This window comes from Hemicordylus capensis, chromosome 4, assembly GCF_027244095.1.
Source record: "Hemicordylus capensis ecotype Gifberg chromosome 4, rHemCap1.1.pri, whole genome shotgun sequence".
In the NCBI taxonomy this organism is placed as follows: Eukaryota; Metazoa; Chordata; class Lepidosauria; order Squamata; family Cordylidae; genus Hemicordylus; species Hemicordylus capensis.
In genome coordinates, this window is record NC_069660.1 from 306,850,267 (window position 1) to 306,863,003 (window position 12,737).

The following is a 12,737-nucleotide window of genomic DNA, read 5'->3' on the forward strand; positions in this document are numbered from 1 at the left end:
TTGGACTGAATGCCCCTGGCCATTTGGTGGGGGGGGTTGAAATCATTTTTTTAAAAAAACTGATTCACCCCCTTTTGGGGGCTTCTCCGAGGCTTCGGGCGGTCTCCAAAGGTTCCCTGCCGGACTCCATTATGTGGAAAATCACCCTTTGGGGGGGTGGTCTTTGGCCCATTCTGGGCCTCACCCCTATTGTGGTGGCCACTTTGGCCTCGGAAAAATCCCCCCAGAAGGGCTAAGTTTTTTTTAAAAAAATCACAAACCACACGAACTGAACTGAAGGGGGGTGTCTAGGGGGTGCAGAACTGAACTGGCCCGGTCCAGTTCAGGTCCGGTTCATACATAAACCGAACCAGGCCAGCCGGTTTTGTGCACACCCCTAGACCAGTATTGTGATATTGGCAGTGGTGATGGGGTGAGTGCACAAACAGGAAATGCTCAGTCCAGGTATCCCTCTCTTTCCCACAACAGATGATCAGGGCAGCATTAGATCGGTTTCCAGTGATAGCACACTGCTTCTCTGCTCGGAGGTGAGAGGAGAGCTGGTCTAGGAGGTGGGAAAGAGTTGGTCTTGTAGTAGCAAGAATAAATTGTCCCCTTTGCTAAGCAGGATCCATCCAGGTTTGCATTTGAATGGGAGACTACATGTGAGCACTGTGAGATATTCCCCTTAGGGTATGAGGCTGCTCTGAGAAGCGCATCTGCGTGCTTGCATGCAGAAGGTTCCTAGTTCCCTCCCTGGCATCTCCAAAATGGGGCTGAGAGACTCCCGCCTATAATCTTGGAGAAGCCTCTGCCAGTCAGTGTAGACCAGGGCTGCTCAACTTCAGCCCTCCTGCAGATGTTTGTTTGTTTGTTTGTTTATTACATTTATAAACCGCCCCATCCAGAGGCTCTGGGCAGTGTACAACAACTTTTAAAAGATATACTGTAAACCCCACAATTAAAACAATGCTAAAAACAATATATCTGTAAAAACAATTCAAAATGATGAAAACTATTTAAAACCATTTAAAATACATTTTAAAACAACACGTTACAAGTCTTGGAAGGCCAGGCCAAATAAAAAGGTTTTTAGGACTCTCTTAAAGGCCGACAGCGAGCCTAAACTGCAGATATCTGCCGGGAGTGCATTCCATAGACCAGGAGCAGCTACAGAAAAGGCCCTGTTCCGAGTCGCCACCAGACGTACCAGTGGCAACCAGAGACGGACCTCTCTGAGTGTGGGGGATCATACAGAAGATGTTGACCTGCAATTCTCATAATCCCTGGCTACTGGCCACTATGGCTGGGGATTATGGGAGCTGTAATCCAAAAACAGCGGGGGGTGGGGCAAAACTGAGCAGGCCTTGTGTAGACAATACTGAGCTAGATGGACCCATGCTCTGACTCAGTATATGGCAGCTTCCTATGTTCCAATGAGAGAGAACAGCTAGACTCAGGGCCAGTCTGCACATTCAGATGTGAAACAGCCATCCAGAGGTGCTCTTACCCCTGGACCTCCGTGCAGAAGTCCAGGACCTCCACACTCCCTGCCACCCTCCTCTTTATTCTGTCCTAGGTGGTGTGGTTGTCGAGCTGACAGCATGACTGTGACCTTTGAATATGTTCAGTTGCATGTTGAAATGTTTCTGCTAATGCATATCTGCATAAATATACTTGTTTTATATGCTTACATTATTTTGAGTTCAGTTGCTGTTTGTGCCCTCAAGAATCGAAGTGTTTAAAATCCTGTGTGTGTGTCATGGTGTGTGTGTGTGTGTGTAGCGGGATGATGCTTAACTTACAGCTGGGGGTGGGGTAGTGGGGGGCTCCAAAGGCCTTTAGGTCCAGGCTCCAAAATTACCTAGGTGCACCTCTGCACCCATCCTAGAAGCATGCCACTTCAGAATACACATAAGAACAGCCCTGCTGGATCAGGCCCAAGGCCCGTCTAGTCCAGCATCCTGCCTTTGAGGCTGGAGGTAGCCTATAGCCTTCCAACTAATAGCCGATGATAGACCTCTCCTCCATAAAGTTATCCAAACCCCTCTTAAAGCCATCCAGGTTATTGGCTGTCACCACATCTCGTGGCAGAGAATTCCACAAGCTGATTATGCATTGTGTGAAAAAGTACTTCCGTTTGCTGGTCCTAGATTTCCTGGCAATCAGTTTTAGGGATGACCCCTGGTTCTAGTGTTATGCGAGAGGGAGAAGAATTTCTCTCTATCCACTTTCTCCACACCATGCATGATCGTAGACTTCTATCATGTCTCCCAGCAGTCATCTTTTTTTCTAAACTAAAGAGCCCCAGGTGTTGTAGCCTTGCATGATGAGGAAGGTGCTGTAGGCCCCTGATCATCTTGGTTGCCCTCTTCTGCACCTTTTCCAGTTCTACAATGTCCTTCTTTAGATGTGGTGACCAGAATTGTACGCATTACTCCAGGTGTGGCCGCACCATGGTTTTGTATAAGGGCATTATTATATTAGCAGTTTTATTTTCAAACATGTGGAGCATTCACGTGATGGCATACTCCCCACCTCAAGAAACTCAATGCACATTGAGAATCTGTATAGCAGGGGAAAGGCTAGGCTGCATCTTTTCCACCTCATGTCTTAGGTTGCTATGGGCAGAGAGTTTGGATGCAACAATCAAACATACAACAACATCTCAAAACGGCAGAGTTCTAAAAGGACAGAACTACATGATCTTTTGGAATGCTAGCAGCAACACCAGAAAAAGGTATAGGGACAGGCAACATGTATTTCATTGGGGGTATGCTTTGTTTCGCATGTTAGGTTTCTGAGAGAGAGTGTGGGGAGAGGGAGAGAAAGAGAGACGGAGGGAGGGAGGGAGAGGGGTGATGTTTCATCTGAGTGCTCCCATCCTAAACATATATTATCCAAAATAAGGCTCTTTGATTTTGAGGGAGTTAAAACTTCTCTTCCCCACCCCAGTTCTGACACCAACAGAACTGTGATGCCTTTCAGATAACCACAGGAGTCCAGTAATGCAGGTGGATTGCAAGATGAGATCTTTGGTTGCCAGGGACCCTTTTTCCCTGGCAACACCCCACATCCCCAGTGCTTCTGATGCTAAATTGACAGATTTGCTCTGTCTGGGTTTCAGTAGCAGCATGTCTCTCTGCCTCCTCCCCTTCCTCCTGCCTCCTCCCCTTCCTCCTGCCCCCTCCCCTCTAGGGAGGTGCTGGGGGAAAGGGGGGCAGTGAGAGAGATAAGGGGTTGTTGCTGCTGCTGATTAGGAACATAGGAAGCTGCCATATACAGAGTCAGACCATTGGTCTATCTAGCTCAGTATTGTCTTCACAGACTGGCAGCGGCTTCTCCAAGGTTGCAGGCAGGAATCTCTCTCAGCCCTATCCTGGAGCAGCCAGGGAGGGAACTTGGAACCTTCTGCTCTTCCCAGAGCGGCGGCTCCATCCCCTGAGGGGAATATCTTGCAGTGCTCACACATCGTCTCCCATTCATATGCAACCAGGTTGGAGCCTGCTTAGCTAGGGAGGCAAGTCATGCTTGCTACCACAAGACCAGCTCTCCTCATTTAGTAGCGCAGCACTGATAGAGAGCCCAGGTGACTGCTTGCACCAAAGACATGCTCCATATTGCCTCCCGTGGGGTGCACCCAGCCTCTTAGACTGGAAGTGAGGAGAAAGAGGGCAACCCCAGGGCTGGGGGGGGGGCACGGCTGCCGGAGGCACATAGAGATGGAGGTGACAATGGCCTACCAGACTGCCACCAGTGGGGTGGGGGGTGCATTCTGCTTCCCCAAGTAATGCCCCAAAGTCACCATCAGAGACAACTACTTCAGTTTGGCTCATGGAGAGAGCTGCCCTGGTGAGAGTTCTGTGACTGGGACACCCCGTGGTTTTTTTTGCATCTCAAAAAGAACAGCAGGGTGCAAGGCATTGGAGGGGGGGGGGTCCTGTTTCCCTGCCAGTCCCACAGGTCATTTTACCACCCCCCTCCGAAGCTGCTAAGTTATGGGTAAATTCAGGGGGCCGTTTGCATGGGAGTTGTGGCACAGGGAATAGGGTTAGACCCTCCTCTGCAGGACTTTGGGTCAGGAGAAAGGGGAGGTAGCAGTGGTTTGCAGGATCAGGCTTTATTGTCTTTTATTCTTTTATTGTGGATTTTATGTTTTTATCCTTTTACTGTAAGCAACCCCAAGCAGGAGTGTGCTGGAGGGGCAGGATATAAATACTTAAAAAAAATAAATATTAATTAATTAAAGGAAAACAAAACTATGTGAATCTCCCCCCCCCAAGCTTGCTCTTTATATCTTTTATTTTTTAATATGCTTGGCATGTTTGGAAGCCTTGTTTTAAAAGGGGCCAGCATACCACATGCACTCTAATGTCTCCTTTCATGAGGACCATCCGCACTGATCCTGACATTTTCCCGTTTAACCTCTTGCAGGTATTAATAGTATCTGAACTGAAACTTCTCACATTTTGTCAACATTCTCAGCAATGCCACAAATATTCCACTCTTTCAACAGTTTGTCAACACTCTCTGTGAACATGTTCACTGATTCTTGTACAGTACATGGTTGGGACTTAATTGATCTGAGTTGCTGCTGTCATAATTGTCTTCACTTCCCCAAAGCAATATCATGACATTATGGCCACTTTCATACGTAAAAGGGAACTACGGGTCCAGTGGACCCACAGCTGCTCTCACACCCCCACACCCCCATGCTCTCCTGTCCAATCTGAACATCACAGAAAGCGATCTAACTGTAGTCAGTTTGACTGCTGAGGGGAGGGGGAACTGGCTGTGTGGGCTTCCTTCTGGCATGAAGGACACAGCCAATTACAGCCAGAGGGAGCAAGGAGCTTCCTCCATCATCATTGGCTACAGCTAAAGCAGCCTGCGGTTCCAAATTCAGATGACACTCAGGCTGTGTTGAACCTCGGTTTGGAGATACGAAACTCACTACAACCCAAGGGTTCAAATTGGAGTTTAAAAAGTGATATCAAGGGTCGGTCACCATGCAGAATTGGCGTTGCAAGCATTTGGACGACACAGTGAGGAAGTCCCCTAAAACTTGGGTTCCACATTATGTGTGAATGCGGCCATTGGCTGCACAAAATCCTGCCATCATGTTAACCCCTGCTAACTTGACAAAGAGGCACCTTTTAATGTGGTGATTCTCTTTATTTAGCAGGGGGAGAGTAACTGGCCCTATCCACCCCCAGCACATAACCTCCAGTGACTGTTGCTGGTATCTATCTTATGTTTCTTTTAGACTGTGAGCCCTTTGGGGACAGGGATCTATCTTATTTATGTATTATTTCTCTGTGTAAACCATCCTGAGCCATTTTTGGAAGGGCGGTATAGAAATAGAATTCATCATCATCGTCATCCAATCCACTCCACAATCCCTGATTTAATGAGATTGCCCATGTGACCAATCTAGGAAACAGTTCCTTCACTTTCTTACTGATGCCACATGGTTCACTTCCATATAGTTTAAGGGTATTTTAAACAAATTAGGACGGCTTCAGAGAAGGGCAGCAAAGTTTGTCATGGGTTTGTCATGAGCCTTCTGAAAAAGTCGAGCAAACTAAGCTTGTTTAGCCCAAAGAAGACTGAGGGGAAACATCATCATCATCATCATCAATGACGAGAGCCCTCTTCAAATACTGGAAGGATTGTCACACAGAAGAGGGCAAAGGCTTCTCCTCTGCCATTCTAGGGGGGAGGACTAGATCTGATGATGAGCTTAAGTTACAGGAGGTTAGATTTGGATTGAATGTTAATTATACTGGCACAGGTCAGATGGACAGTAATTTTGCCTAATGGTAAGAGCAGTTCAACAATTGAAACAGTTACCCAAGAAGAAGGGCTCTTCATTGCTGGGGGTCTTGAAGTATAGGCTGGACGGCCATTTGCTGGGGATTTGCGAGCTCAGGGTACCTACCTGCAACCAACAGGAGTGAGGGCCAGATGGCTTGCAATGACCCCTCAAACTCTATGGTTCTGCAACTCTATGGTTTACACAGCCACAATTGGTTGTGTAGCACTAGACCTACCCTATTCATTCCATGATCACTGATTGGCTGTTGTTATCCATGTGACTAATCTAGTAAGGAAAAAGAAGCAGTGATGTCCATTGGCCAGTTCAGATGATACTTTCAAGGCATGATTAGATTCCACTACCCATGTACAAATTGCTGTGTACAAATCCCCTGCTAACTGAGCAAAGTGGCACCTTTTTCTCTTTATTGAGCAGGTGATTCTCTTTATTGAGCAGGGGGAGAGCAACTGGCCCTATCCATTCCCAGCACAGCATCCCTCCAGTGGCTGTTGCTGGTGTCTATCTTATGTTTCTTTTTTAGATTGTGAGCCCTTTGGGGACAGGGAGCCATTTATTTATTTATTTATTTAGTTAGTTAGTTAGTTAGGTAGTTAGGTAGTTAGTTAGTTAATATCTATGTAAACCACTTTGGGAACTTTTGTTAAAAAGTGGTAAATAAGTGGTATTCATACAAATGATCATCCAAGTAGGAAAACACATCTCTACCCTGGATTTAAACAGTAGATGCAATGTAGGATTCAGAATGTGGGGTAGTCACTGTCATGTGATTAGATGAGCCATGTGGTGTGTCCCCCCCCCCACTTAACCATAGAGTTTAAATTGTAAACAAGACAAAGCCCAGGATTGGATCATCCAGTTATGCTGGATCATGCCGATTTGATTTTTAACTAAGTTTAAAATGAGTTTTTAAACTGCTTTATTGTGTATTTTTCCCTTTTTGTCTGTTATGATTTAATGTGTTATGTGTTTTTATTGTATGTTTTAATCCTGTGTTGTGAGCTGCCCAGAGAACTATTTGTTATAGGGCAAATAAGAAATAAAGTTTATTATTATTGATGATGATGATGATGATGTAGCTGAGTCTTACTTTTGGCAGTAAATCCAAACTCTCTTGTGGAGAGTTGTGAGAGAGTTATTTTAATCTCTGCCACACTAACTGACATAGGTGGAATAAATGCTGCTTACAAGACAAGCGTGCTGTTTACAAGTTTCACTCACTATAAAATAAATGTGAAAAATTGTGTGTGTGCCTGAGTTTCAAGTATTATTATTTTTTGCTGTGACCAGAAAAAAAGGGGCAGCTTTCCTTGTCACAGCAAATACAGGCACACACACACACACACATACACACACACTCAGTTTTTTGTATTTATTTTATACCAGGAAGTGGATGAAATCTGTAAGCAGCACGCTTGTCTTGAAAACAGCATGTATTCCACCTTCCAGAGCCCAACTTACAGCCTCTTCAGTAATTTCCCTCCCCTTGCATTTCTCCCTGCTGGGATCTGACCGAGCATTTTGCCCAGGAGGATCCGAGTCCGGCTGGGGGTGATGGACTGACACAGAGAGGTTGCAAGATGAGAGAGCCCATGGTGGGGTGGAGGGTGGGAACCCAGGCCCCCAGGCAGGTCCATTAAGGCACAGGTGTCACCCCTGGCCCCTTGCCTTCTCCCCCCCCCCAGCACCTCATTTACAGCTGCAAAACTGTGAGGATATTCACATGATGGGAGAAAATCAGGCTAGCGGAAAATCAGGCTTGAAATCCAAAACGGATTGTGAGGTGCTCCAAAAGGATCTCTCCAGACTAGGGGAGTGGGTGACAAAATGGCAAATGCGCTTCAATGTTAGCAAGTGTGAAGTGATGCACATTGGGACAAAAAACCCCAATTTCAAGTATACGCTGATGGGATCTGAGAAGTCGGTGACTGACCAGGAGAGGGATCTTGGGGTCGTGGTGAACAGATCGTTGAAAGTGCGGCAGCTGTGAAAAAGGTCAATTTCATGCTAGGGAGCATTAGGAAGGGGACTGAAAATAAAACGGCTAATATTATAATGCCCTTATACAAAACTATAGTATGACCACACTTGGAGTACTGCGTACAATTCTGGTCACCACATCTAAAAAAGAACATTGTAGAACTGGAAAAGGTTCAGAAGAGGGCAACCAAGATGATCAGGGGCCTAGAACACCTTTCTTATGAGGCAAGACTACAACACCTGGGGCTTTTTAGTTTAGAAAAAAGACGACAAAGGAGAGACATGATAGAGGTCTATAAAATCATACATGGTGTGGAGAAAGTGGAGAGAGAGAGATTCCTTTCCCTCTCACACAACACTAGAACCAAGGGTCACTCCATGAAATTGATTGCCAGGAGGTCTAGGACCAACAAACAGAAGTACCTTTTCACACAACACGTGAACCACTTGTGGAACTCTCTGCCATAGGATGTGGTGACAGCCAACAACCTGGATGGCTTTAAGAGGGGTTTGGATAACTTCATGGAGGAGAGGTCTATCAATGGCTACCAGTCGGAGGGCTGTGGGCCACCTCCAGCCTCAAAGGCAGGGTGCCTCTGAGTACCAGTTGCAGGGGAGTAGCAGCAGGAGAGAGGGCATGCCCTTAACTCCTGCCTGTGGCTTCCAGCGGCATCTGGTGGGCCACTGTGCGAAACAGGATGCTGGACTAGATGGGCCTTGGGCCTGATCCAGCAGGGCTGTTCTTATGTTCTTATGTTAGCCCATTTTTCTCCCATCGTGAGAACCACTGGGCTTGGCTGTGAGCCCGGTGGTTTTTAAGCGGGTCACCCGCTTAAGTAGCCCTGCCCTTAAACCAGTTTTGTGGAGTGAGCGCTCTGCAAACCCAGCTTTTCTAATTGTGTGTTGCCACAGTGTGGCTCTATGTCGCAGCAACTCATGAGTAGACCCCCAACCGGGAGGCTCAAAATCAGCCTCCCGGCTTGGGGGTCTCTCCAGCATGCCCTGCGTGCTCGCGCAGGGCATCCTGGAGCTTCTGGGGGCCGCGCGGCCCACAATCCCCCCCAGCCCACGCCGGCTCCGTAACAGAGCCGGCAGTTGCGTGAGTGGCCGCTTCGGCTGCCCGGAACAGACTGACTGCTCATGTGTGGGGAGAGCGGGCTAAGTCCGCTCTCCCCACCAACCCTCCCGAGGCGGTTCCCACTGATCGTGGGAACCACCTTTATGTCTTTTTATTCTCTAGCAGAAATCTGAGTTTATGGGCTTGGAAACTGTGAGGCTCCTTTCCTATAAAAGGGTTTTCCCATTCGCTTAAAAGGTTCCACATTCCATCTATCTATCTAAAGCAGCCTGGGCCAGGGACCATGGGGCAAACAGAACCCAGGCCGCGTCCAATCAGGGGCCGCGCCTCGCAGCCCCAACACGTCCCGCACATCTGATGTCAGACACGGGGGTGCTGGTTTAGCTCCTGAGTGGGGGCTCCCTCATTTTAAAAAGGATCATGGCAGTGATTCGAACACCGAATCGCATTTCGGCACATCTGGGATTGTAGCTGGAGACTATGTGGCATTGGCATAGTAGCCTCAGAACATGTGATAATATGGTGACTGCATATGTACTCCACAAGGAAGTCTGATACGTTTCCTGAAAATATGCTGCCACCTAGGGAGAAGAGTAAAAAAGGAACTAAGTCCATTTAGGCAATTATTTATGGTTCCAGTTGGGATCTTAACACATCAGTTCATCCATCAACCCAATGTACGACTCCACACCATCCCTTTTACAGGGATGCAAATCCCCCTAAACATCTGAGGAGTGAGTCCCCCTCACTGAATTTCCCCCATATTACTGAATTCCCACCACGAAATCTAATCACCTGTATCTTCAAACCCATATTTTTCTTCCCAAATCTGTATTTCCTCCATCCAAAACAAAATTAAGTGAGGAGTTGCTCCTCAGGCTTTCCCTCTGTCTGCATTCCTGACCTTCTAGAAGGCACATTGCAATAAAACATTGGTGTGTGCAACACCCCTAACTTGCTACTGAAACTTAACTTTTACACACTGCCTGCAGTATTTGCACACCATTTTGTTCTGAATCTTGATTCCCTTTCCATGTTCCCCTCTACATACTTGCATAGTGTGGGTATACTAGGAAATCCCTCATGGTTGTAAAGGGATGTATGATGGTGCAACCCCTGCTTTTTAAGGGTTAAAACAGGTGATGTAAGCTTGTCCAGGAGGCTGCAAGTTGAATAGGAACTACCATATGGTGGGGGGAGGTGCAACACCGAAGAAGGTCCCTGCCGAGAGAGCTCCTGTGGGCTGGTTATTTGTTAAGCCTATATCTACTACTTTCAGGCTTTCAAGGAGACAGAAACAGACTGTATCTTAACACCACAGCAAGGAAAGAACTCTAAACAAGCCAACAACAACACTGGAAGGAAAAACCTCAGTTTGGACAGAGGAGTCTGAGCTCTGTAACCTTTTTTAACCTGACTCTGTAACCTTTTTTATTTTATTTTGCAAATTCTGTTGTTTGTGTTAAAAAAGAAACTTTAAAGTGCAAAGTTATCATTGAATTGTTTTTATTGCGTTTCATTTATATGGAAAGTTAAAGAAATCTCACCAGGCAGGATTACACTGCCAATTGTAAAACCAGGAGAGTTGGTCTTGTGGTAGCAAGCATGACTTGTCCCCTTAGCTAAGCAGGGTCTGCCCTAGTTGCATATGAATGGCAGACTTGATTTGTGAGCACTGTAAGATATTATTCCCCTCAGGGGATGGAGCTGCTCTGGGAAGAGCAGAAGGTTCCAAGCTCCCTCCCTGGCAGCATCTCCAAGATAGGGCAGAGAGAGACTCCTGCCTGCAACCTTGGAGAAGCCGCTGCCAGTCTATGTAGACAATACTGAGCTAGATAGACCAATGGCCTGACTCAGTATATGGCAGCTTCTTATGTTCCTAACCCATACATGGTGTAAAGAAAGTGGTATAATGGCTCAAAAGAAAATAATGAGCACATACATTCCTAAGCATTGAAGGTTTTGCCATTTGGCCTCCAAAATTCACATGATTTTTTTTTTTTAAAGATGCAACACCCTAATCCACATTTCCCCATCTTTACTAGCACATGGTAGAAGGAGGATATACTTTACTGTTGGTACTGCAAGCACTTAATATTTTTCATTGAGAAATTAATCCCCTCTCCACCCACACACAGACTCACATACTAAAATCCTAGTATTCTTCAAATCTATGGCTTACTCTGTTCAGGGAGGCTACTATTTGTTTTTTATTTGCACCTTCCCCCAAACAAACCCATTCAGATATTCCAATCAGTTACTTGACTTTCTATGCACTGTGCCTGTAGGGTTAAGGGTATAGGTTTTTTCCCCTTCTACTCTATTTTTGCCTATAGTTCAGATAGCTGTGTCCACGTGACTTATTTAATGCCTTTTAAATTGGAGCCCATTGGTCAAATGGCTTCACATTTCATGCAGAATAGCTGGGAAATTGTAGTGTTATGGGCAGAAGAATGAGAGATAGTTCTGACTGAAACCAACAGGAACCCAAATGGTTGTGGTGTTTTTTGTTAATCCATTCCTTGATCCAGGCCAGTTTATGAACAGGGCTGTGGCGATCAGTCCTCCCATCCCCTAAAGAGTGAACCAGAAGTGGACCCTGTCCTGACTGACAGGCAGTGACCTCTGGGGATCAGCCACTCAGCACACAGTGGCCGGGACCTAGAGGGCCTGGCAGCAGGAAGTGAAGAGGGTTTCTTGGTCCTCAGTTGGAGCCAGGCAGGGGAACAAGAGGTTGTCTGGCCAGGCAATGGTGGCAGCCAGAAGCTCCACAGGGGCCTGAAGTTTCTACCATGGATTTGGTGAGTTCGGGAGGGAAGCCAGGACTTGGGCTTTGGGGAAAGGAACTGTGTGTTAGGTAGCATGCGTTAGATTTTGTTAGATTTCATGCTTTTGAAAATCCCTACAACTGGTTTATTGTGTTGTTATTTGTAACATAACAAATCAAGGCAAACTGAGCCAATGCCCTTTTCCAGCTAGGGCATTGTAAAAGTCTCTGTAAACTCTCAAGGAGGCTTTTTCTATTTTCTTGCATTTTTGTTCTATGCAACTGGGTAAACACAATTTTAAAGTGTGCCACTCCAAGCACCAGCTGGAGTGCTCTTGGGACGTAGTCTTGTAAAGTACCGAGTATTTCTTTTTACCTGTAACTAGAAGCTGAGAAAGCCTCAGACTGAAGCAGTCTGAAGTATGTTGGAAATAAAGTTTTCTTTTTGTTCTTTGCATTTTACCTGTCTTTGAGTGGATGTTTAACTCAGGAAAAGGGGTTTTACTCTGGTGCAAACATGCCTCAGTGTTAATTGTTCAACAACCTACCAAGTTTTCTATCCACATGTAGGCTGCATGTGGAAGGTTTTCTGTACTTTTCCATTTGGTAAAAAGAATGACAGTTTTGCCCACAACAAGGGGGTTGAATAAAATCTGTTAAAGTAGGCATGGTGGCAGCAATTACCAAAGGAACAGTTTTAAGTTTTAAAGAAACAGCCTTTGTTGAGCAAACATGGAGGGAATGATGCAGCATTTTTCTTTCCCCCACGTGGGCTTGCCTCATCACAAAGGCTGGGCTTAAATCCACTATTTGCTACAGGGGCTTTAGTTACTTTTATTCTAGTCCTGGAGTAAAAGTGAGGCTAACAAACAGCCAGCAGCAAGAGCACAGAAAAGCAGTCTGCACTTCCTTCTCTGTACAAAATATCTATTTCATTAAATTATTAATATCCCTGATTCCACTCCACTGCCTTGCCCTTGCATACCACAACTCTTTCCCTTGGATTCTATTCTACAACAGTCAATTTTTTATGATGCAATTTCTCTGAATGCACACAGACCCAAACAAGATCAATAGATTTGAAGATGAACAGAGAG

At 46.0% G+C, this 12,737-nt stretch overlaps 1 long non-coding RNA gene across 1 annotated transcript in view; it reads left to right on the plus strand.

The window, feature by feature from the left end:
• Window positions 1-12,097, plus strand: part of LOC128322804 (uncharacterized) — an 87,646-nt gene extending 75,549 nt beyond the window's left edge. Inside the window, exon 3 of the long non-coding RNA XR_008306006.1 lies at window positions 10,153-12,097. This is a non-coding gene — a long non-coding RNA (uncharacterized LOC128322804). The remainder of the gene's footprint in view (window positions 1-10,152) is intronic.
• The last annotated feature ends 640 nt before the right edge of the window (window positions 12,098-12,737 follow it).